Source organism: Corapipo altera, unplaced genomic scaffold (assembly GCF_003945725.1).
Source record: "Corapipo altera isolate COAL_440 unplaced genomic scaffold, ASM394572v1 0, whole genome shotgun sequence".
NCBI classification, from domain to species: domain Eukaryota; kingdom Metazoa; phylum Chordata; class Aves; order Passeriformes; family Pipridae; genus Corapipo; species Corapipo altera.
Window position 1 is genome coordinate 58,582,640 of NW_020884872.1, and position 24,615 is coordinate 58,607,254.

The 24,615-nt window shown below is 38.7% G+C and overlaps 1 protein-coding gene across 10 annotated transcripts in view; it reads left to right on the forward strand.

The window, feature by feature from the left end:
• The window catches only part of ENOX1 (ecto-NOX disulfide-thiol exchanger 1), a 363,435-nt gene that overhangs the window by 198,270 nt on the left and 140,550 nt on the right, over window positions 1-24,615 (forward strand). Inside the window, exon 1 of one of the 10 annotated variants that reach the window (XM_027649526.1) lies at window positions 15,385-15,565. The exons of the other annotated variants lie outside the window; for them this stretch is intronic. The gene's annotated coding sequence lies outside the window, so the exon portion shown is untranslated. Of the gene's footprint in view, window positions 1-15,384; window positions 15,566-24,615 lie in introns of those variants that run through there. 10 annotated transcript variants of the gene reach the window in all.

Sequence of the window (24,615 nt, forward strand, 5' to 3'; positions counted from 1 at the left end):
GTCAGTCTGTTCTCCCCATTCATCTCCAGTGATGCCTCCTCACCTTACTGGTACTCTGAAGGAGGAAGAGGAAAAAAGATTTAGAAAAAGAAAATAAAGAGCCCTCCTAGAGGAGGAACTGCAGTCGTTGCCAGAATTAGGTGTGAATGTGGCAGGTACTGGAATGTGAGGAGCTGCCTATTCTTCTCCACCAGATTTGCGGCTTATCTTATCCCCATCTTTTCAGGTGCTGATAGTGCTTATCAGGAACTAATAAGGGAGACGAGCACATCTCTAGGCAATACCTACCTGCTTGTGTCTGAAGTTTTACCCTAAAAACAATGCCTGGATCTCAGAAAAAAATTTACTTCACAGTAGACCCTTTGACTCTATTCTGGTTCTTTGGATTTTTGTTTTGTTTTCTTTTCTTTTTTTTTTCCTTTTCTACCGGCTTCATGAAGTTATGAGGAGTTTAAAAAATAAAAAAAACCAAACTTGTCTTTGGTACTTAACTCAGTATTGAACAATTGAACAAAAGTAGTGCAAAAATACTGCAATAGGTGTTGAGTAAAAATGTCTGTTGTGGTAACTATTCTGGATATAGCTGCTCTTTCATGACAACTCCTTTGAATTATTTCCATGTGGAACAAAGCAGCTCTGACAGCAGCCCTTTTTTAGAGAGAGGCAATTTCCCTCATATATGACTTGTCAGCTGCTAACTGTGGGTGTGTAAATATAGCTGAAATTTCGAAATAGTGCCGATCTGGCAGAGGTTTGAGCAGTTATTTATGGCTGAATTGATGAGATTTACTAAGCTCAGATTGATGGTAAATGTTGCAGGGCAGGTACATTACCCAAGCTTGTGTTCGTGGAGCACCTTGACGGTTTTATATTTTTAAACAGCTCTCTAAGTGGTAGATATGGTATGTAGTTTATATAATAACTGTTAGAATATTCAGAAGCACCTCACTTTAATTTTACTCCAGTCTTATTGACCTTTTCTCCTCCCTTTGCTGTTGTGGTTGTGTCCTCCTTCTCTCATCATTCTTACACCTCATTTGGGATTTCCCCTCCTCATATTCCATCTTTCAGCTGAAGTCCCACCAGACATGGGATGCTCCATCCATACTTTCAGCATGGGTGACCTAAATTATTTGGGGAGCATCTACTCTACCTTTGCAGTTTTAACTCTCAAACTTGTTTCTTCTTGCTTGGTTTTTCTTATGTCAGCCAGTGCCATGTCTCTGATAAGTAAACTTTCTGAGTATATCCCCTTCCCTGTCTTGCCTTGTGTGTTCTCAGTGCGTCAGCTTGGAATTTCTGTCTACACAAAGGACAGAGAGTCTGCTACAGGCCAGTTCCCAGGTCACCTTCACCATAAAGCCAGTTGTTTCAAAGTAATTTTAAGTTCATGGAGCCTTAACTAAGAAAGGTCTTAAGAGCTTTAAGAGGGCTAAGAATATGTCTTTCATTTCAAGCCAACCAAAGATGCCAGTACTATCAATACAATTCTCAGCCTTCTGTGACCTTCTTTGACTGGAAGCTCTCTTCCTGAGAAATCACATGAAGATTTTTTGTCCTTAGTTTCAAGGTATTATCTCCCTTTTCATCTGGATATTTATGAGACCTGCTCATCCATATAGTTGTGAGAGAGTATTATAGAGCACAATGCACCTTTTCTGTTGTCATTTCCGTGCCTCAAGTGTCAGACCCTCTATTTCCAGAAAATCCATTTTTTATCCCTCATTGATCTAAATGTATCAAAATAACAGAAAAATCTCCCCCTTTTTCCAGGAGACCTTCAAATGCTTTTATTAGTCAAATTTTCACTCTATCACACTATTGCAGAAGGTGCAGCAAACTCAAGGAATAATTAGTAAAAGAAACAGAGAAATCAGCAGAAGAGAACTTCCTCTTTCAAGAGTAGCTTGTTTTAGAAGTGTCTACTGTGAATTCTAGGACAGAGGATTGCCTTTATTTGTGCTGTGTCTTTGCTACATACAGCAGCAAGCTTATATTGAAACTTCAAGTTATTAATTTAGCTTGAGTTGTCTGAAAGCTGGAATTTTGTATGTGTTTGCATTTCTTGCAGATGTCTGTCACACAGCAAATATTGCTGGATGACTGCCCTCAAAACACTGGGGAAAAAATAAGACCTTTGAAAAAATGAAATACTAATGACTTAGAGCCATTTATATCTAATACCTAGTGAATGCAATTCTTGCTTGAAAGGAATGGGAACAGTGAAACATGGAGTTTGCTTAGTGGTGGAAAGCTTTGTGTTGTTTTTGAAAAAATACCTGCAAATTATCTATTTGGTAGCTGACATTTTAAAATGCAGTCAAATCACTACGTGATAATGACAGAAGTAATCGCATTATTCTGAGTTTGACTGAAAATGTGTATTGCATTGGACAAAAAATAACAAATTACTCAGAAAATATGCTCTAATATGCTCTGCTGAGTTTCAGTGTCTCCAGGGAGCTTCATTTTATGACTTTATCAGCTTGCCTTAAAGCCACAGAATATGTGATTCGCAGTTTCACTGTCCTATTAGTTCATGTTTCTGTTTGGAAAGTGAATCAATTTCTGGATCTGATGTGTGTATAAACAGCTTCTTTTCCCTTACAGTCTCAAGGGATATAATGAAATTTCCAAAGAATAAAGGTACACAGAGTGATAGGTGAATTCCAGTGTTGCAAGCTGAAAGTTAAGACATATCTAAACATTAGAACTTTATTAAGAATTCAATGATCAGTGCTTTGGCAGCAATGTGGCAATGTGCTCTCTCCCACTTACCAGCTATTTGTACACACCGTACTTTGATCACTGGGTGCACTAACCAGGAAAGAACAAAATACTTAGCAAATTAAATCTAAAGATTTCCACTCCTGCTGTAGAACAGATATATGTAATGTACCATTTCATCTTAAACCAAATTATGTACCAGGACATTCAGATACGTATTTCTGAAGCCATCAGTGTATAACCTCTGATATAATAAGGACTGAGATTCTTAAATTCCAATTATGAAAAAATCTTTAAACTGAAAGCAGAGATACCTAAACTAAACAGCTCTGTGATATACTCAATCTTTTCCCTTCTCCTGACTTTCTTACTGTTCATTCAAGTGCACATGTAAAGCAACGATATGATCAAAAGTCCTTTGAAATAGATTGTAATCTGTTAGCTGGCTTGGCTACTGTTTGGACATCACCTATATGTTTTATCTTTGTAATAAACACTTTAGAAGTTTCTTGAGTGTTTGATAGAGCATATGATACACAAAATGAAACTGAGACAACTGAGTCTGTTTGGCCTTGTCTATTATCTTCAGTTGTTAGCTTATGCATCTTAGTGGAATTATGTCTTTTGCACAAACGTGCTTTTACCATACCTTTGCCATAGGAGATTTTTGCGGAAAAGAATTTTGAGAGAAGATCTAAATGGCCTCTTCAGGATCTAAATGCTATCTTCAGTTGTTTAATGGGGAAACAAGGAAGATATAACCAGATGCATCTTGTAAGGGAAGAGCAATAGGAGAGGGAACGGACACAAGTTGCAATATGGGAAATCCCAGCTGGATATTAGGAAAATTAAAAAAAAAAAAAAAAATCACAGTAATGTAGTCAGGCATTAGAATAGGTTGCACAAAGAGGCTGTGAACTTTCCATTCCTGGAGGTATTCAAACCTGGCAGTCTTGAGCAACCAGATCTGAGTTGGCCACAGAGCAAGGGATTCCACCAAATAACTGCCGAAGATGCTTCCCCAGCCTGTGTTGTTCTGTGCTTCTATAAATTCTGTTCTTTTTATGTAGTTTACTGTTTTCATCTAACTCTTAAATAAAGGGGAAATATTGTCTGTTTTCAGAATCTACTGGATTTGCTCTCATTTACTTAACAAAAATGAGAAATGGAAATGTTGCTAAAGAAAGAATTCAGTGAACTGCAAAGTCATATACTTTTCTATGGAACCATGCATTTTATACATTTGCTTTATAGTACCCAGTAGAAAACATGTGCTGGGAGCTCAATGCTTTTATCTGTATCCATGAATAAGATTTATTTGCAGTGTTTTCCTCTCTTTTCTTTTTAATGAACAAAGCAAATAAAAGTATTCTGTGGTTGTTTGGAATACTAAAACATGCCTGCGTTCATGCTCAAAATAAGCTCAAGTCTAATAAATGTAATTATTGCCACAGGTAGGTCTGCTTTTCCGTATAAATTATAAGCATCTCTTCTTGCTTGTTCTAATAGTCTACATCTTAGGAAAGTATGTCTTTCAAACAGTGTGTTTTTGCAATACTTTTCCCCAGAAGATTTTCTTTGGCAAGTTATTAAAGTCAAGACTTTTAAAAACTCTTTTTAAAAACTGAGAATTGAAACTGATGCTGTTGGAAATATAACAATGTTTTAAACAGTTTTCCAATGAAATATCCCAGGTGTGCGTTTGCAAGTTAAGAAGTTATACATTTCTACTTCAAATATTTTTTTTTTAACTTTTGGTATAGAATTTATAAACTTCTAAAAAATTCAACATGAAATATATTATGAGCTGAAATTATCTTTGCAGTTTAATAAAATGTTTGATATTATAGTCAATAAATTTGACTTGATTTAGGGTGGTTAAACAAACTTTGTATGTCAGAATTTCTTACAGAATGGGAGAATGATTAACACACAATATGTTTTATAGTATATTACAGCAAAGGATGGAATATGTGAATGGAATATGTACACATACAATATGAATGCCAGGTTTTATACGACTGTCGTGTTTTAAGTGTCCGGAAGCTAAGTCCCATGGATCCAATCACTCATTCCCTCTCCCAGTGGGATGGGGGAGAGAATCCAAAGGGTTGAAGAGAGAAAATCCTGTGCTGGGACAAAGGAACTTTAATAGATAAAGCAAAAACCATGCACAAAATCAAAACACGGAATTCATTCACCCCTTCCCGTAGATAGGCAGGTGTTCAGCCATCCCCAGGAAAGCAGGGCTCTGGCACATGTAATGGCAGCTTGGGAAGACAAATACCATCACTCTAAACGTCCTTCCCCTTTCTCCTTTTTCCCCCAGCGTTATATGCTGAGCGTGATGCCATATGGTATGGAATATCCCTTTGGTCAGTTGGGGTCAGCTATCCTGACTGTGTCTCCTCCCAATTCCTTGTGCACCCCCAGTGCACTCAATGGTGGGGTGGGGTGAGAGACAGAAAAGGCCCTGAGTCTGTCAGCACTGCTCAGCAGTAATGAAAACATCTCTGTGTTATCAACACTGTTCTCAGCACAAATTCACAACATAGACTCATACCAGCTACTGTGAAGAAAATTAACTCTATCCCAGCCAAAACCATCTCAATGAACTTCAGTACATCTGTTTTGTAATAGAAGCCTGGAAACAGGATAAACATGTTTTAGATATAAAAAAACCTGGGAAGTGAACGAGGGTCAAAAACTTTAAACTGCAAAGGAAGTCTACATTTTTTTCTAAAGCTAGTGTCATCTGAATAAATGTTTCTGCTGTTCTCTGAAAAACAGAGCAGAAACTAGCACTGAACCAGAATAGTTTAAGACAAACACTATATGTGGTTTTTTCTGCCTACCACATCATCTCATGGTTATTGTTGAAACATTTGGGTTTATAACTAGTGATTTTTTTTTTTCTTTTTCATTTGGGACAGATCTAGCAGAGTTCTGCCTTCCTGGGGAGAAGGAAAAAAAAAAATCTGTGAAAACTGATGTTTCTTCAAAGAAACATGTACAATAAAGGCCAAATGGATTTCATCAGTCTTAATTACCTAAACAGCAAGGGCTGTTTATCAGTACCATATACAGATATAATTCTAAGCTTATAAAAGACAATGAAATAATTGTGACTAGATCAGTTAAGTTTCACTCTTACTTTCTGAACACTGGCTTTCTTGGCTACTGAATAAAGATTTTGAGGAATAAAGCTTTGGTTTCACAAAAAAAAATGTGTTGTATAGTTTAACTGTAAGCAGCCAAGATTGTAATTTTGGAGACACTCAAGCAATTTGTCTTCTTCCATGAAACCTTTCTGAAGCATTTTCATGACAAAAACATTGACTTTTTTACAGACAGATTATTCTTATGCAAGGACTGCATTAAATCGTATTTCATTTTCAATAGTTTTTCCTCTACCTACTTGTTGAACAAAAATATGTAAAATTAATTATTTTATTTAGAAATGTCTAATACCCTAAGTATCTCTGTGCTTTAATCTCTAAGTAACCATTGCACAGAATTACAATATTCGTAAGATATTGCAGGTGAGGGTAGATGATGATTAGCACTTATTCCTTAGGCCATAAGTGATTTCCAAAAGCAGTGGATTTAGATCCCTTTTGAAAGGCTTTTTCCCCCTGTATTACTGAACAGTGAACTTCAGAAGAAATGCACTGATGCATGCTTCTGCTTACACACCCATGCTATGGGTGTGTTTAAGTAATGCTTATATATATGTGTATACCTTCCACAGGGGCTAGGATTATCCAAAAGTCAGCAGAGAGAATCTTTACATGTGAAGTGCAGACATAAAACAATACCTAGCAAAACACTGTCTAATTTAACACACAGTGTGGCTGGGAAATTACTGTTGAGTAAGTGTCAAGTAAGCTTGTAACGCAGAGCTAAATCTTGTAGTAATGTGTGAAGAGCACTCACATATAAAATCAAGATAAATATCTCACTTCTGTCTATGGCTTCCTTGTCAGGTTGTCCTCCATTCCCTTTTCTTTCTGTTATTTTTCAAGAATTATCTAGAAATTTCTAGCTTTCTAGAGGAGGGGGAAAGTTCAGCTATAGTGAGTGTGTTTTTTCCCTTTTTTCTATTTGCTAATTCTGTAGCTTTGATTGTCATCTCCCTATTGTCTGGTCATTGCTTTTCTGTATAGTTAAACTTGTTCCACTGCTTGTTCACTGGCTGCACTGAAGGATGGAAGGGTGTCCTCAGCACGCACCTTTTCACACTCATAGTTTAGGAGCACTCTTTCAAGACTATATGCATATAATATATTTATATGATTTCTGTCACATGCCGTGGGATTCCTTCTGGGGTATCTTTCAGGATATCAGGTATCTCCACTTTGGCTTTCAGGAAGAAAACAACTACTGATTCTTTATTCTGGAGCCATGGTTTCAACACAGCAAGTGGCTGCTGTAGTGTTAGAAGCACTCAGCACATCTTGACTTCTTAGAGATGAATGCTTCATAACAAGAAATTGCACTGCCGGAGAGCAAATTAGTGATTGATATAAAATGGAGCCTTACAGACTGTAATTGTGCTAGCAAGATATGAGATGAAGTTTAAAGTACAATTTTAACAGTATTTAATTAAGTGGAACAGTGTATTAACCACCACAATCCTAACTAAACACATATATAAGAATTGCAAAATATAAATGCTCATTATTGCTAAGTTACTACTGCCGTCAGTGACTGATTTGGAGATGGGATGATTGACTTGGAGCTGATTTAAAATTGTCCAGTTTGCGTACTGAATTTTAAATCTTTTCCAGTTGTTCTCCTTTAATGTAGGTGGGGAAGGTGACTCATCTGTTCGGTGCTGCATGGTTCACTGGATGGGGAGAAAATGACATATTTTTTCTGGTCACTGAGATCTCACTGTGTCATTTCACTTTGTGTGTAGCATTTAAAGCAAAGGGAATCACTTATTCTACAAATTCAGTCTCTTGTTCTTTCAATGGAAGTATTATTGTCTCAAGTTTATATTTATTTGAATTGCCTGATGGCAGATTTCTCTCATCACCTGCCTTGCTGACAACTGTAATTAGATATCCTTGTGCATGATGCTAGACAAAGAAGGTGCAGAGAACCGGTGCAGTTCCTTTACCATTTATTTGCTTAATTAACTTTGTGTGCTGGATCCAAAAGATTTTGGGAGCCTGGCCTCCCTTGCTTCGTCAAGCTGTGTAAATCCCATATCAATTATATTTCCTATTCTGGAAGCAAATCATGGAGTGTACAAGCTTTGAATTTGCTTTGCATGACTATTTGTAGGAAGCAAACATAAAAGGAGCTTGTGTTCAGCCACAATACGTTTCTTGTTAATTTGAAGTGAATATTTATAACTTTCTTTTTACTATCAGCCTGACACTATGAGCAATTACTGTGGTATTCAGCTAAATCTGCCCACCCTATGCCTGGTCAGAATTTTCTGTCCCTGTGTTTCCAATACATTTCCTGCACACTATTTTGCCCTTAATGCCTTTATAGCTTGTTTATTGGAAACAGGGTTTTAATTATTTTTCAACAGTACCAGAGAACTGATTTAATGAGCAATTGTTAGATATACTAAGGAGACACATTCACCTGATTAATGTGATAGTTAACTGAGCAACAAAATTGCCTCATCAAGAAGCAACTGAACACAGTGTCAAAGCAATAAAAAACTTTGAGGGAATGTGAAGAAAATACTTGAAGAAAGATAATTTAAAATAGGATACTGAGCAAGATGGAGATTAAGTATACAGTGTTAGCTTGCTGGTTAGTTGGTTTGCTAGTTAGATCCATGTGTGCACACACACCTGTATTTATTAGGAGACAGTTTATATAGGCTTGACTGACAGATACTCCATTGGAGTGCTGGGATATTTAAGGACTGTTGAACAAAAATGAGGAGGATGGGTCCTTCGGGTGTGTGTTGAAGACGAAATTGTGCTGCAGCCGACATTTTAGTTGCATGCAGTGTTGGTGTCCAGCTTCAGTACTAATGTGTGCTTTTGGAAACAAATACATCCTCTGGGAAATAGTTCTTTTCTCAGAGAGAGGAAAGGAACAGAGAAGTTTGACACTCTTTAGTTGTCAAAGCTCACACTGGAGTATTTCTTGTGTCACTGACTTGCTTTGATCAGCAACACTTATGCTCTCAGTTTACAGGCTTGTGGTCAGCTTAAATGATCAGACTAGCATGATCACCACAGAATTTTAGTACAAGATAGTTCCACTAATGCATTTTGATGGCATTTTCCCTCCTCTTTGCAAGCAGCGTTTGCAAAGGAAGATACTGCAGTGGTAGCCCAGTAGAAACTCATGACTAGATCACGAAGTTTCATTCCCGCAGAGGGCTGTGGCATCCATGGAGAGAGGAACCATAAGAGGATTAGTGGACACAAGGGGCACTGAGGCCAAAAAATGGCACAGCAGCAGACACAGAAGAGGAAAGATAAAGTGTGAATACTACAGGCAACACGACTCAGCTAGTTTCTCTCATGTAGTTTCCAACTTGACTTGTATGATGGATATCTCTTCACAAGACTAAAATACAGAAAGTTTCAAAGTCATGGGATGGTATCAACCATCCTACTCACCAACTTACTGGACCACTTATGGCCCAGCATAACGCCTCTGTTTTCAAGTTAACGCTGATTGCTTTGTGTTCCTGCTCACTCAAATATCAGTGGGGGGAGGAGCTTTTCTTTTCAAAAGAAAAAGTGAAGTTTTTGTATGAGATGTTATATTCTTGTTCATATACTTTTAGCCAGATGAGAGCAGAACAGATTACAAAGAACTCGCTATGGGAAAGCAAACTGGCTTTCTGTGCCATGCAATCACTTTGGGAGCACAAATTAGGGAGAAAACTGATAACATACTTTGCCAAGATCAAAACTAAGTGAAATTGGGCTGGATGCATTATAGGGATTTTAAGATATTTGAAGAAAATAGGGGGAAAATGAGAGGGCAGTTAACTTCCACCTCTTTGGAACAGGAAGTGCTCTTGTGAGTGTTGAACTCCCTGCCTCACCTTTGCTGGTTCAGCTCATCTCCACTGTGACAAGTGATTTGGACAATTCTTCGCAAAACATTTTTGCTTCCTTGCCTTGCTAACATGATGAACATATAAATTGCTTTAATTATGATTCGAATGCTTATTTCAAAGCCAGGAGGGATGCTGGTTTGGTGGTTGGAGAATCAGGAGAATTCAGCAGATCTAGATTAGTTTCAAATTCCTGTCATAACTTTGCTTTAGCAGGTCTTTAGCAGGTAACTTTTGGGGTTTTTGTCTGCTTGATTTTACTGTCTGAAAAAAAAAGAGATAATGATCCTTATGTTCCACCCATGCCATCATGCCTTACCAATATAGCTGGTAGGATTTCTGGGGTTGTATATGTCTGTACCTTGTGCCAGCAGTGCTCCAGCCCTCCTGGGCTGTATCAACCCTCTCTTTCAAAAGCTTTTGTCTTTCCTGGCTCGGAAGGAAAGTTCCCAGTGATGCTTTGGTTTGGGCTGTACTTGTCTTTTGTTATTTTCACATGGCATCTTCCTTAAACTTATTTTGTAGAGGACCCGGGGTGCTGGAGCCAGCAGGGTGGCTGTGCAAGGACAGCTGTGAGCATTGCAGGTCGCTTTGTGGAAGCCTAAAAGGACTGCAGTTCAACAGACCTTCTGAGCACATGCTTAATCTCTTCTTGTTTAACAAATGCTTTAAACGTAAATATGTTCCAAAGTGTTTTACTATACATGGGTGATCTCCAGAATGTGCTGTTGTGCTTTGCTAGATAAGGATCTAGATTTCTCTCTGGAAGAACTCATTATGAGACAGACACATTAGCGCTGCCTGCATTTTTAGGTAAGAGACTTGACACGTTGCCATTTATGTGGCAGCCAAAGTAGACGAAACCAGAACGTATTTATTATGGCTTTCTGGCATATAAATAGAGATTATTTAGTGTTATAATTTGCACATGTATTATAGTTTAATGCTGTTGAACTAAACTGTGTAATGGCAACCACTCCTGCTAATCTTGTGTTCTTTATTCTTAAAAATCAGCATAAGTCATCTGCTGAACTCAACACTGAGTTGTTGAGTCCAAGTTTTTTGTTGTTTTCTGGTTTGGTTTGGTTTAATTTTCCTTATTTAAAAAGTGCATCAAGATAAGAGAGTTGAAGTGGTATAGATCATGTGTTCCAATGTAGAAGAGAGTTCTTTTTTTAAGAGCCTCAAATGATTTAAGAAATTGCTGATTTAAAAAATAGGAAATAATATATTATACTGTCACTCTAGGAGTTTAATGGAATTTAACAGCTGGCCATTTATATGTGATTGCAACTGTCATAAATCTAACACTGTGCAGCTGATAAAAAGCAACAGAAAAGGTGAATGATCAAAAGTACATGCAGTTGGAGCATCCTGGCCTGCATCAACTTCTGTATAATCACATAGGGAAAATTATTAAGCCTGGACTTTTAAAATGCCTGAGACAGGATGACTTATGAAGAAAAGACAGCAGCCCAAGTTTGTAAAAGCAACTAATTCACATATGTTTATACATATATATGCATATATGTATTTATAAACTGTATGATATGGATTCAGACTCGATACAGAAGTACAAATGGCAAAAGTGCTGTACACTTGCCTTTTGAAAAACTGCCTGCCTTAACTGTTGAGCCCTCTTCCCTCACCCTTTTCCTCAGGCTTACCAGTCATGTTTGTGAAGCTCAGGCCTTCACTAGTTCATGTTGAAAGGAAAATTTGGCACGATTTCCTTCTTTGTAACTGAGACCCTTTCACTAATTTGCTTGACACAGATACAGTCCTGAGAAGTCCCTAGAAGGGATTCAGATTCCTCCCTACCATGTTTATCCCTTGTATTTTGTCGTGCACACTCTGCAACTCTTGCAACAAAGTGTGGAGGGGTGATGTTTGGTTTGGTTTGGTTTGGTTTTTGGTTTGGTTTGGGGTTTCTTTGTTTTGTTTGTTTGTTTTTGTTGTTGTTGTTTTGTTTTGTTTTTTCTCTTCCTAGGACCCAAGTATTAACACTTCTGGTAGGAGGCATGTAAAAGAAATGCATTTACCAAATGGTGCTGCCTATTTCCTTAGGTGTGGGAAAGCATTTTGTTGAAATGGGAAAACCAAATGAATAGAGCCTGCCTGTTTCACACACACCTCCTGTCAGCAAGCATCCTCACCCTGGGGATGTGGGCTGTGTTACTGACTCAGGGGAATGGGTTTAGAGCAGCCCTTTGTTGAAATATTGGCAGCACATCACTGGACTTACTGTTGTTGCAGATGGAGCACTTTGACGAACAGATGGATTCTCAGTTTTCTGAAAGAAAGGGAAGGTACTTGATGTACCATGGTGGGAAAGAAGGGGGTATTCCAGGCATATGGAAAGGCAGGAAAGAAGGCACGTTCTGTGCTTTTTGGGGAACTTGGAACCTAGCAACCTCTTTCTGGCATACTTGGAGAAGCATAAGCACAGTGCTCTGTTAGAGGGCAAAGGGACTGTAACAGATGTGGAAGAACTAATTTGGACAGAAGCAATGAAAATGAAGGCTGAGTCTAGGAAAAGTGTGAGTGTATAACTAAGTGTTATGCGTTAGGTATGGGAAAATGCTCCTGCTCGGGATCAGAGGTGCACACTCTTAAGGGTACGGGACTAGTGCCAGAGTAGCATAACTGAAACAGAGGACTTGTTAATGTTTTAAGGCCTGTGGTGTTGTGAAAGAGGCTGGAGATAATTGTTACATGCCACTGTGAAAACAGTAATCCAGCAGTCTGTGCATCAATTTTGTGGGGGCACACTTTGTGCAATGGCACCATTCAGATACCTCTGAATTCAGATTGCCTCTTTCCTTGTGCTCTTCTTCCTCCTCTCCCCATCTTGTTCATAACTCACTTCATCTTAATTGTAGGGCAGGATCAGTCCTATGCAGCACCCAAAAGCCTGAAATTCTGACTTGAAGTGATGTTATCTGATCCAATATTTACTGCAAAAGTGTTCATGCAATTGCCCAGTGCAGTGTGATAAGGAAATGGCATGAACTGAAAGTAGTGATCATATTTTGGTGTTGTGTGTTAACTCTCTACAACTTTTCAGTCACTTCACACACACACACCCCCACACACACATACACACAAACACACACACACACACACACACACACACTCCCCAGACCTAGCAGAATTATTATACTTTATTATGGCACAATTTAGAATATAACGACAATGGACTGTTGTCTTTATTTTTACCCCTTAGCTTAATTTGACATTTTCAGCACCTTAGAATGCAGATGTTAAAGCTGTCAATAGTAAGGACATCAAAGATCTTGGAAATCCGGATTTTCTGAGAAACAAATGAATGTGATAAAGAGTAAAAATGTTATTTCAAAGTGTTATTCGCTTATGAAAGCAGCTATGCAAAATTATCACTTTCTTAAATAATGGCTCTGGTTTTTGTTCACAGTCAGGATTATGTCTGCAGCAACAGAAATATCTAAAGTCTTTTTACTGAAAAATAAAATGAACTAGATTACATGCCCACTTTTGCATCAACTGTCATCCATTTTGCAGGATCAAATTCTGAGATAAAATAAACAAGGAATCCCATAATTGAATTTTAGAATGAACGTTTTTCAGATTGTTGTGTCTGGATCTCTGCCAAGTTTCATCTCTATAATAAATTAATTCCAACCCCCACAAAATAAGGAAAGAATAAAAACCAACGCAACAACTTCTACACAACAAAAACACTGGACAATTTTTATGGGGAAACAAGTGGCCAAGAAAAATTTATTGGAAAAGTAATTATCTAAAGAGAGAGTGGTCTCTTCTCTCTAATTGGAAATGATAATGTTTTCCAGTCTTACTAAACACAGTATAAGATCATCATTTTACTTCACTAACCTGGTTAAATCAAATATAAAGTTAAGAAGTTGCTTTCCTCTAGTTTTATTTCTCATTACACCCAATACTGCAACTGAGCCCACTTCCCTTTCTCTGTGGCAAAATCTAATCTGGCTGCCACAGGACCTGTGAAATTCATGGAGGTGATGAGCTTGGGTCTGCTTTCTGCATTGTGTCTGGCTTTATTGAATCTCTAGTCACCCTCAGATAATAAATATTTCATATACTGGACAGGTGAAAAGTTTCATTTAGCTGCAGATCTGCTTCCAAGGCAACTGATTCTTGTCATTTGACCAGTTTGTGTTGAAAACAAAGCTTGCTTTCTGTTTTTCTCTTCTATGGTTTTATCTGTCAAGTATTATCCATCTTCTCCCTCCTGTCCCTCCTACAAGCAGATACAGAAAAGCCAACAGTATTAACAAGTAATTCTAAACAATTTATAATCCAAACATATTCTCTGTTCCAGTCAAGATGGGATGAAAAATACCATTTCATTTTACAAGCATAGAGTAAATATCTAGGCATATGAAATTGCCTTGGTTAGCATCTGTAACTAGTCTATATGCCAGAAAAAATGTATGCAACCACAGTGTTACTTTATGCTTCTCCATTGCTATTGAGTGTTTCCTCAATGTCTAGTAATTGTATTATAGAGTTGAATTTATTGCTTTTTTTTGGGGGGGGGGGGGAGGAGGAGACAGGGATGTGGCACAGTACCCCAGGTCTTTCTCCAAAAAAAGCTGCTAGCAAAAAGTTAAAGCAAAATGTCTTCAATCGTATCTGATTTCTGCCAATGTTAGTTCTTGGGATGGATCTTGTGGAAAATGTGTGCTGCATCCTTTACATTTGCAGCAGAATGAGCTCTTCTGAAGCATAGCTTTGCTCATTCTTCCTCTGCACATTTCCAAGCATAATGGACAACTGCTCTGTCTCCTCCTCAAGCCTTCCCACATCTGGATTTTCTGACTCATGCTGTGCTTCATGCCCAACTCCATACATCTCTTTACATACACGGCTGGTGGCTTCAAAAAGCCCTTTCCTGTCTGCTGAGTCAATTGTGAAGAAAGGGAAAATCTATTGGAGCAGTAGTGAATTTTGGTAGACAGGCTCTAAGTAAAGGGATTTTCTACTCAGGCTCAGAGACATTTTTACTTTTATCTGACCGTCTGTGTGGATATTCCCTTGATGCAGTTATGGCAGAATGGTGGCATTATTTCAGAAGGCACACAACTGTCTTAGGAAATAAGTTGGAGAATAGATCTTGGGGGCTATTGATTAGTTTTAGATATTATGATGGAGATCCATGCATAGGTGGCTTATTTGATCTCTCTGTCTTCTCCTTCTATTTACTGTACAGGTGGTTTCTAATGACGCTGTATTTGAGAACTAGGAGGACATTCTAGATCAATTCAGAAGGACTGACATGACGTGATGCACAACTGCTATTTTGAGTTTAGGGGGGGATAGAAGGTGGGTACAGCTTGTGATAGGTGTCTCTGTGACCGGTAGCTCTGTGGCTGATGCCCTATTAGAAACAATTGAACTGTATCTGACCTTGCAGCCCTCTCCCTTCTGTTTCCAGGCATATAGATTTTAGCCAGCAGGTCTCTGGTTAACCCCTCCTCACTGTTGTTTATTTCCTGCCACTCTGCAGGCACACCACTGAGCATTAAGTATGTGAACTCAAAGACTCTCCCTCTCTCCTGAACAGTCTTAATAGCAAGCAGTCACGAGCTGGGCTTCTCTAGAATTTAAACCTAAGAAACATACGTTTCAGGAGTATGCCCTTTCTCACACCCTTTTCAGATTACATTAAAAGCATCCACTTCAAGAAACTACAACTGTGTTTATTCAAGCTTTGAATTTGGAAGTAGTGCCGGGATCCCTGCCACGGCACGCTTGAACCGTGAAACCCAGGTCAGTTCCATTTTTGGTTTTCATGTACTGGCACAGTGCTTCAGCTGTTTGAGTTTCCAAGTCTCTGTGGAAGCAATACTTCTTTTAACATGCAGAAATCATCATATTTGATTTTATAACCTTACCTCTTGTTTGGGGTTTTGGGGTTTTGGTTTTTTTTTGTTTTACTAACCCAAAATATCAGGGTAACATGTCAGTAATGTGTTCAAAAAGGATCATGTCGATAGGCTTAAAAACTAAATGCTCACTTTTAAACAGGCAGGAACAGCTCTGATATTCCTTCCTGCCCACCAGGCTATCCTTAGACTTAATCTGCCTTTTGCTCTGTCACTGTGACTGCTGGCTATTGCACTATGTAATGCGATCTTGGGCTATGGGATATAACCAGTTTCAATCACTCTTCTCTGAGGTTGACTTTGTGACTCAAAGGCTACTGACTAAATAGCCCATTAGTTTTCTAAGTGAATCAACCCCTTTTCTCTCTTTGAACCCTCTATGGTGAGTTTGTTATATTGCTAGAGAGAAAGGTGCTGGGTTGGCTATTGCACTGAATGCAGCTGGAGGGTGTTACTATGTTTGCGTGAGGCACTTTCTGAGAAGGCTCTTTTTGTTAACAATTCTGATCTAGATCTCAGACTCCAAATTTCACCCAAACAGAGTTTGCATTTCTGGAATTTCAAGTGCATAGTCTTTCACTACCTGATGGCATTGTACAGGGACAATCAAAGTGACAAGATTTGGTACCTACAATGTGTATTCTCTCCAAATGTATGTCAGACAGCTCTGTTTGAAGGCATGGGACTGTTTGTCTGCTTGTTGGGAAAACATCTGGAGGCAGCAGTGCTTTGTGGAAGGAAATTAATTGGTGTTTGACTGTGGTGTATTTCTGGCTTCCCTTCAATTCCTGTGCTCTGATCCCTAATGGTTGTATGCTTTGATGTTGCTAGAGTACTCTTGGAGTAAGTGCTCCTCTCAGTGAAAGTTATGTTGCTGTCATTTTTTAAAAGTTTCATACAATGCGTGAAGAATAATCTGGAATACACCCAAATATGGGCTTTATATCACCATGAAACCTGCAGTTAGAGCCATTGTCCCATTCGGTCATCAAATAAGAGTCTGGAGAGCAAATAGCATGTCCAGCTCCTAGTCTTCTCCAGCTCTTCTGTGGTATATTGAGTTACTCTGCTTCTAAGTATGTTTTACTTCTTTCCAACTTCTTTTTTCTTTATGCATTTGTTCCTTGTCTAATTATTTTAGGTCAAGTCTGCAACAGCTGAACAGAATATATAATAAAGGTAAAGCTCTGTGATTTTCCTATGGAAGGAAAATTTGTATGAAAAAATAAATATATTTTTAGGTATTATATTTAGCAAAGACAATGGGTAGGTAATTTTTGAGTGGCTGAAAATGTTGTAACTGCACCATTAATGTTTAATTACTGTTGGCAGCCAAGAAGTGCCTTTCTGGATTAACCAGACACTCTGCTTCTGGGATGTGCATTGGTGGCAGAAAGTGATAAAGCTAGTGCAACTGCACCTCTGGGAACATGTAATGGGATCTTTCCTGTGATATGCAAATTATGCTGCCAAGTTGCTGTATAAACAATTCATGGGAGAAGTAGTGAGAGGTAGTTAAATAACTGGATCACATATCAAAGATAAAATCCATCACTGGGAATGGAAAAATGTGTTAAAAGAGTGGTTTTGCTTTTAAAACTAAATAAATAATGAACAAAAAAAAATCTTTGCCCAAAGCATGTAGTTGCACTAAAGAGTAAATAGCAAATGATTTATCACAATTGTTGCAGTTCAGAGTAATCAAGCATTTAGAAAACCAGCATGCATAGAGTTTGTGAAAACCAAGACTTTTTCTAATACCAGTAACGTAGCCAATTATGTTACTTTTTTTCCTTTTTTTTTTTTTTTTGGTAACTGAGAAGAAAAATTATTTCACAAATGTTAATTTGGTTACTTTTCAGGCAGAAGACGTGCAATGCTTATTTTTCAGTGATAAAACCAATCCTACCATTTCTATTTTAAGCATAAGCAATGATCTCAGACAGCCCAGCAAAATGTATTTCAGCATTGTACACAGCCACAGGTCAATAAGTGTGAGCAAATCGTATCAACACCAGCAGAAACTGAGCTCATGCTGTCAGCCTAGGTTTCTACTTTTTGTAGTTTATACTGTATGGGGAAAGAAGTCCAGCTAATACTACTCAATCAAAGAATACTCTTTCACAAATGGTATTGAAGCCCTCATTGGTTCTGTGCCCAGGGCGAGGGAAATATTTTTGACCTGTGACTTTCTTTTGTTTTGCTATGTAGTGGGAATGATACTCTAGATAGAGTTGCATAGTCACAATAAACAGATCCCACATTCAACAAATGCATCAAATTCTGTTCTATGTTTAATCATCCACAAAAACTGTCAGATGCTCTTCCACCAGGAACAATATCTCCCAATTAACTGTAATTAAGGTATAATATAACTACAGAATATGAAAGTAGATGGATCTGTCTCTTGACATTTCAAATTTGGATATTTTTTTTCTGCTAAATCTCTTAATATGCTTCAATTAACAATAACAGAGGCCAGGCCATTCTCAGTGATGGATCCGCATACATGAATCTTACTACCACTGAGATGAGATGGAGCATGAATCTTTCCATCATGAAACTTCCCTTAGAAACATGAATGGACTTCAATTAAACTACATTTACTGGCCCAAGTGTTGATTAATAGGAAGCTAGGGTCAGAACTTGATTGTCTTACCCTGTAAAGTGCAAAAAACTGTACCAGACACAACAGGAAAGTCTGGTATCTTGTCTGCAGATTTTTCAGAACATCTGTAGCCATTCATAGCAGGTATGGCATCTCTTTTCATTCCCTGAGAAATCATACAAAGCTGTTTTGTTCATGCATTATTTGAACAAGCAAATTTTTAATTTTAGTGCCCCCCAAAGGTGTTTGATTGTCATCTAGAAAATTATTGCTTCTCTCTCTGAGCTGTGGCAGACATCAAGCCTTCACCAACTGATGAGCATTTGGAGAGTTAATCAGTAGTAAACGTCAGGTATAGCCTTTGTATAGATAGCTTAACAATTAAGAGTTTTTAACTATTCCTGAATGAAAGGAAATTGCGGACTTTAAAGAGAGAATTTCCTAGCTCAGGCATTTCTGGACATGTAATTAAACTAAATACGCTGCTTCCTTGCCCCTAGCCACAGCTGTCCTAAAGAAGATTAAGAACATTGAATTTCTACCCAAGCTGAAATCGTTTGTACCTTGAAATATGGACTAACACAACAGTGCACTACAACTCGATCTGGTGACTCCTCCCAAATTTTGTGATACATCACCATGTGCCATTGATGCACTTCACAGTGTCACCAACCCATGGGACTTGGGGAGGAGTTCACTGTTTCAAAGATGAGCATGGATGAAACTGAGTTTCTACAGTGTTTAGTATGGTGTATAGAAATTTGCCTGAAGTAATCTATTAGACGTTGTAAAGCATAAACAATCAGAAGGTCTTGTATAAAACACTGGGGAAAAAAAAAGATGAAAAACCTCTTTCCTGTGCTATTCCACTGAGCAGCTCTATTATGATCAAGACTTAATTTAAGTGATCTACTGTATCTGTGATTGCACAATATAATCATGTTCCTGGGTTTATTATTTCTTTCTGTCATTTATTTTTAGCTATTTCAGTTCTCTGTGACTTCTTTAAGAAAATATTTCATATTTCATAGATTTATTTGAATTGTCTTCCCAAGCACAGTTGTAAATCAGTGAGAAATGGCATGATTACAAACTTTTACTTTTCTTTTAAGATACCAGTAAATATTTTTTTTTTAAGTCTCGTATTTTGTTTGCGTCTTATGTGCCCATGCTCGCTTGATCACATGCAGGAAATATTTTTGTACACTGGTGCTATGCATGACTAAGAAAGGAGCTGTAGATAGAACAAGATGAGATGGAGGCTGTAATTTACACCTGACAGAGTGTGAATTTCATTGCTAGTACTTTTAAAGGAAACTTACTATTTTCTCCACATTCAGATAGACAACGATTCCAAAGGAAATTATGATCATTGATTTTTTTTTTTTATTCTACTCTGCTTTGGTTTTGATTTTTATGGGGAAAAAATATTCCTCAACCTAATACCATCCTGTGTTATTTGCAGGCCCAGGTCATAGTCCTGTGATGCTGGACATACCCCATAAGCAGAGAACAGCCTGACTAGGCAAAATTAATAAAGTCTGGGATAAAGAAAGTATAATCACACCATTTCATGTGGGATGAAGGCATAGACAGTTTAAATTACTTGCCAAAGGTGTGTTGCAGAGCTGTATGAGGAATAGGAATCTCCTAGATCCCTGTCCAGTTGCTTTTTCATTTATAGAGAATGGAAGACCCCTTATTTGTTTTGGCTGAATTGCAATTTTGGATGGTTTGGAAGACATTTGGAGCTAGAAGGGCTCTATTACTTTTCCTACTGAAAGAAGTATTAGTAGGCAATTAAAAGAATAATAAATGGGGCCCATTCAAAATGATCCACTTGCTGTTGTTCTGAGCTTCAGGCAAGAAGGTACATAGAGGTCATTTTCCCTGACCACTTATATATCAGAGGCCACTAGTGTCACTTGGGCACTCCTAAATTAAACCATATATTTTAGACAGAAATATAGTGGTCTCACAAAGCATTTTCTATTCAGGCTGTAAATTCAAAGGACAGGGCTTTGTCCTCTACATGTATTGGCATTGCACTTCCTGTAGTATCACCTGGATAAACAAGGGCAGTTCATACTCCTGTCAGTTTAATCTCTTGCACCATCACCATTTTTTTGATTAATTTGATACCTCAGAGCTTTAAAGAGCAAAGAAACCATTAGCAACATGAACTAAGATGGTGCCAAATAGGTATGGACACTGACCCTGGCACCCTGTTCTCTCTCACGTGTGCCAGAAGAGCTCTGTGCTGCTGTAGGGAGGGCATTGAAGGTAGCCATCAAGCTACACTGGGGAAGCTGAGGCAAACTGCTGCACCCCAGAGCCCTCTACATGGGCTATGCCCTCTGCTCGTTCAAGAGGTGAAGTCAAGATTGAGTCCAAGAGAGCACGGTACATAAATTTTCTGGATGACAATATAAACAAACAAGTCAAAAGCCATCAGATACCATATTCATAGCTACAGGCCAAATGCTTTATTCATAATGTTGCAGTGAAAGTATTAACATTGCATTTGTTTAAAAAGTAACTAGAAAGCCATTTGTGACCCTTATAATACACATGTGAAGCAGTGCTCTGCTGGTTTACACTGGTTATGTTCTGCTTTATATTTTCCAGAGGGTCAATTTGCAAGGATTTTTACTGCTATTTATGAATATAAGTAACTAATTTACCAAAGTTTCACAGAGTGACTTCGTGGCTTCCACTTCACAGTTAAAGGTTCTGCAAATCTTTCGGTCTTGTTGTTGACTTTGGGTTGTTTCTTATTGTATCTTGAAGGCTAGAAATACTGTATTACAGTAAATACATTATTCTTGCTATTGCCCTTGTTATTAGGAAATATTTATATAGTGCAGTAAATTGACATTGTACTTTGCCAACATAGATAAAGGTAAATTCTCTGACCTGAAGAGCTTATAAATCAAATAAGAAAAGACAAAGAAACGTTAAACACTTTGGAAAATGGTTTGTGAGAGGATTATTAGCTTCATGAAAGGGGCGGAAGGCCTGCATGAGGAGAGAGGGGGATGCTGTGATCATCAATATTCCTAGTTTTATAACACAGTAGTATTTTAGAAGCCTTAAAAGGGATGAAAGCGTTGTTGCACAAGGTGCTATGCAGAAGCCTGGCAAGGCGGTGGCCTTGCCTCTGGGTCTCAGAGCATTGCTGGCTCACTGACATCCCTGCCTGGGGGCCTCCTGGCTAAAGCCAGTATCAGTCCAATTACAGCACAAGGAATGATGGGTTTCTAGTAGGTTTTAGCCCTGCCTGAGGAAAAATCCACATGATTTCCTACCCTGAAGACTTATAACTGAAATTGAAGAAATACACATACAGGAAGGTGTTTCAGGGAAAGGGGAATAGAAGGATTGTTGTCTGCCTAAGGGTGCAGCAGGACCAACTGGAGGGAGGGAGGGGTTTTAGCATCATTATATTCACCATGATCTGCAGTTCAAGCCTCCTCTATCCTGACCTTCTGACAGCGAGTTACAAGGGAGAAGCATCGCAATAATTTTTGTTGCCTGATCATAGCTGATGCTCAGCAGCTGCTATTCTCTTGGTCTGACCTTATGTTAACTGTGGGATTGCTTCTCCCTCTGTGGCCACAGAGTATGTGATAATCCTAATTTAGGTAACTTGCCAGTGATCCCATAAACAAATGTTCAGAAAACAGACAAAATTCCTGGTTCTGCTTAGCAACTTAATTCAACTTCTGTTGAAAGCTGATGGGTATGAGGGAATACAAAGATCCGGGGAGGGGAAGAGAAGGGGCAGGCACTGATCTTTTCTCTGTGGTGACCAGTGACAGGACCCGAGGGAATGGCCTGAAGTTGTGTCAGGGGAGGTTTAGAAAAAGATTCCTCACCCAGAGGGTGATTGGGCACTGGAACAGGCTCCCCAGGGAAGTGTTCACAGCACCAAGCCTGACAGAGTTCAAGAAGTGTTTGGATGATACTCTTGAGCACATGGTGTAACTCTTGGGAATGGTCCTTGGCAGGGCTAAGAGTTGGACTCGATGATCCTTGTGGGTCCCTTCCAACTCAGTGTATTCTGTGATTCTGTGATTTAGTGATTCTATTTTCTGGTGGGGCTTTGCCTGAAGGTGTTGTGCTCAACTTGAATGCGATTATATGTGGCAAGGCTGATGGGCAGAAACAAAAGACTGTGGTAGCCAAGAGGTGTGTGTGGTTTCCACTGATCTTTAAAATGGGAGTTGGAAGAAGCCAGGAAGTTAAGTGCCTAGTAAAGAAATGAGGCGGAGGAGATGGAATTCATTTGGAAGTAGGACGAAAAGGTCCAGGATGTATTTTCTCTCCAGAGAAAAGGCAGATGTAACGCATCACAGTTGCAGGAAATGTGTTAGAGTAGGCAGTTCCTGTTGTCAAACACTAATAGTCATATGTTGATATAATCACTGGAGATGGACAGAAAATAAAATCAGAAAGCAAACCATCTCTCTCTCTCTCTCTCTAAATATCTATATGTATCTATATTTAGGACATTCTTATGAGTTATTGCAAACTGAGTCATGTTTTCTATTCTCCTGCAGTTCACTAGGCCAGAGTTATCAGGCAAAAGAGCCAAGTCCCTCAGGATTGAGTGTCTTACTGGGATTCATATGGTATGCAGGTAGCAGAGCGACAGCTGAGCTCCCAAGGCACAGTTTGCTCAGCGCAGCTCATGTCATCCCATGGGTGTCTGACGAAACAGATGTTCATATCCAGATCTGGAGTGTAGACTTCTACTCAGAGGAGCGAGATGTGCACCTCCAAGGTGTACTTTACTGCCTAGCAAAGTAGGTGTCTGAAACAGGCTGGCAGAAGTATCTGGTTCTCCCCATTGGCAATGATGGCAGCAGGAAAGCTCAAGCATATATGTCTACATTGCCAGAAGTTAGGCGAGGTGAATCCCTCCCATTCTAATAAAACAGTACAGTGTAACAAGCAATAATGTGAAGAGATACTTGGATGAGAGAATGGCCCAGAGCAGATTAAGGCAAGAAATGGGCCTCCATTTTAAGGTGAAGTGTGGAGTCAGTGAATGGAAACAAAATAATACAAAGAAAAGCAAGAAAGAGCATTATGAGGTAAATGGAGAACAGGAGGTAAACTAAGAGAAATAAAAGAAATGCAAGATAAATAAACCCAGGGAGCACACTAGCGATTTAGAGCTTGTAGCTGGAGAAGATATCCTGAGTGTGATGTGCTAAAAGGGGTGGCAGCTTTCAGAGTGAGGACAGATGTACGTTGATAGAAGAGACAGTGAGATTTTCTCTTAAAGAAAATTTAGCATCAGAAACCTTGAATTAAAACAAACCAACCAAGCCTAAACCTCTTTTCCAGAGTTTCACCTAACAGCTGTCACTGAGAAAATACTTGCTGGTATTGCATAACATTTTGATCAGTATGACTTTAGATTGCTTCAGTATTCTGCAAAACTGTGCTCTGCAGGTCACTCAGGCACTTAACCAAGGACACATAGATATCACCTCTTGCCACAGTTTGACCCAGTGATAAAAGTGTATTTTAAAAATATGAAAATAGTTTGATTGACAGGTTTGAGTTTTCTTCCCCGTGAATCTCTACCTGAAAAGACAGGCTGCCTTAACTCCAGGAGTTCAATTATACAGACTTGGAAGGAGTAGAAAAATGATAATGAATGCATTTTAGAAACTTTTAAAAAGTTACTTAAAATAGACTTTCCATACATAATGTTACCATGAGAAAGTCAACTGTATCCTGGTCTTCTGGGACTAGCAGACAGCAGTCTGTGTTCATTTGGAAATTCAGTAATGAGGCACCCCTGCCTCTGATGGTCTGTATGGTACTGTCAGTGGGGCTCTACCACAGAGAGGGCTTACCTGTCAAGCTATTAATTTTTTTCAGGTGGTGACATGGGAGTGATTTCACTTAGATTAGCCAACATGCTCTTTCTGGAAATGTGTCCCAGCTTGCTTTGTTCTTTTTTCTTTTTCTTTCCTTTCCCCTCCCCTCCCTTTGTTTTTGTTTAAAAAAAATCCAACCAGACAACCCTTTGTATTTCAGCAGCTTGATGTAGGTCTGGTAAACACGAAGCAAGGACATTGTATGGTAGAATGAGAGAAGGTATTTGATAAGTGTGGTGCATTTATAAACGTATTCTCTCAAGCCCAGAAAGATAAGAAATAGCATGTATAGCCCATATATAATGACTGGCCCAGGTATTTATGGCATCAAGGAGCCTTTTCAGCACCTCTCATTTCACTATTCAACCTTTCAGTAAAATTGCTGAAGTATGCTTGCTCAAAAGCCAGTTCAGGTGCTTCCTCTTTGGA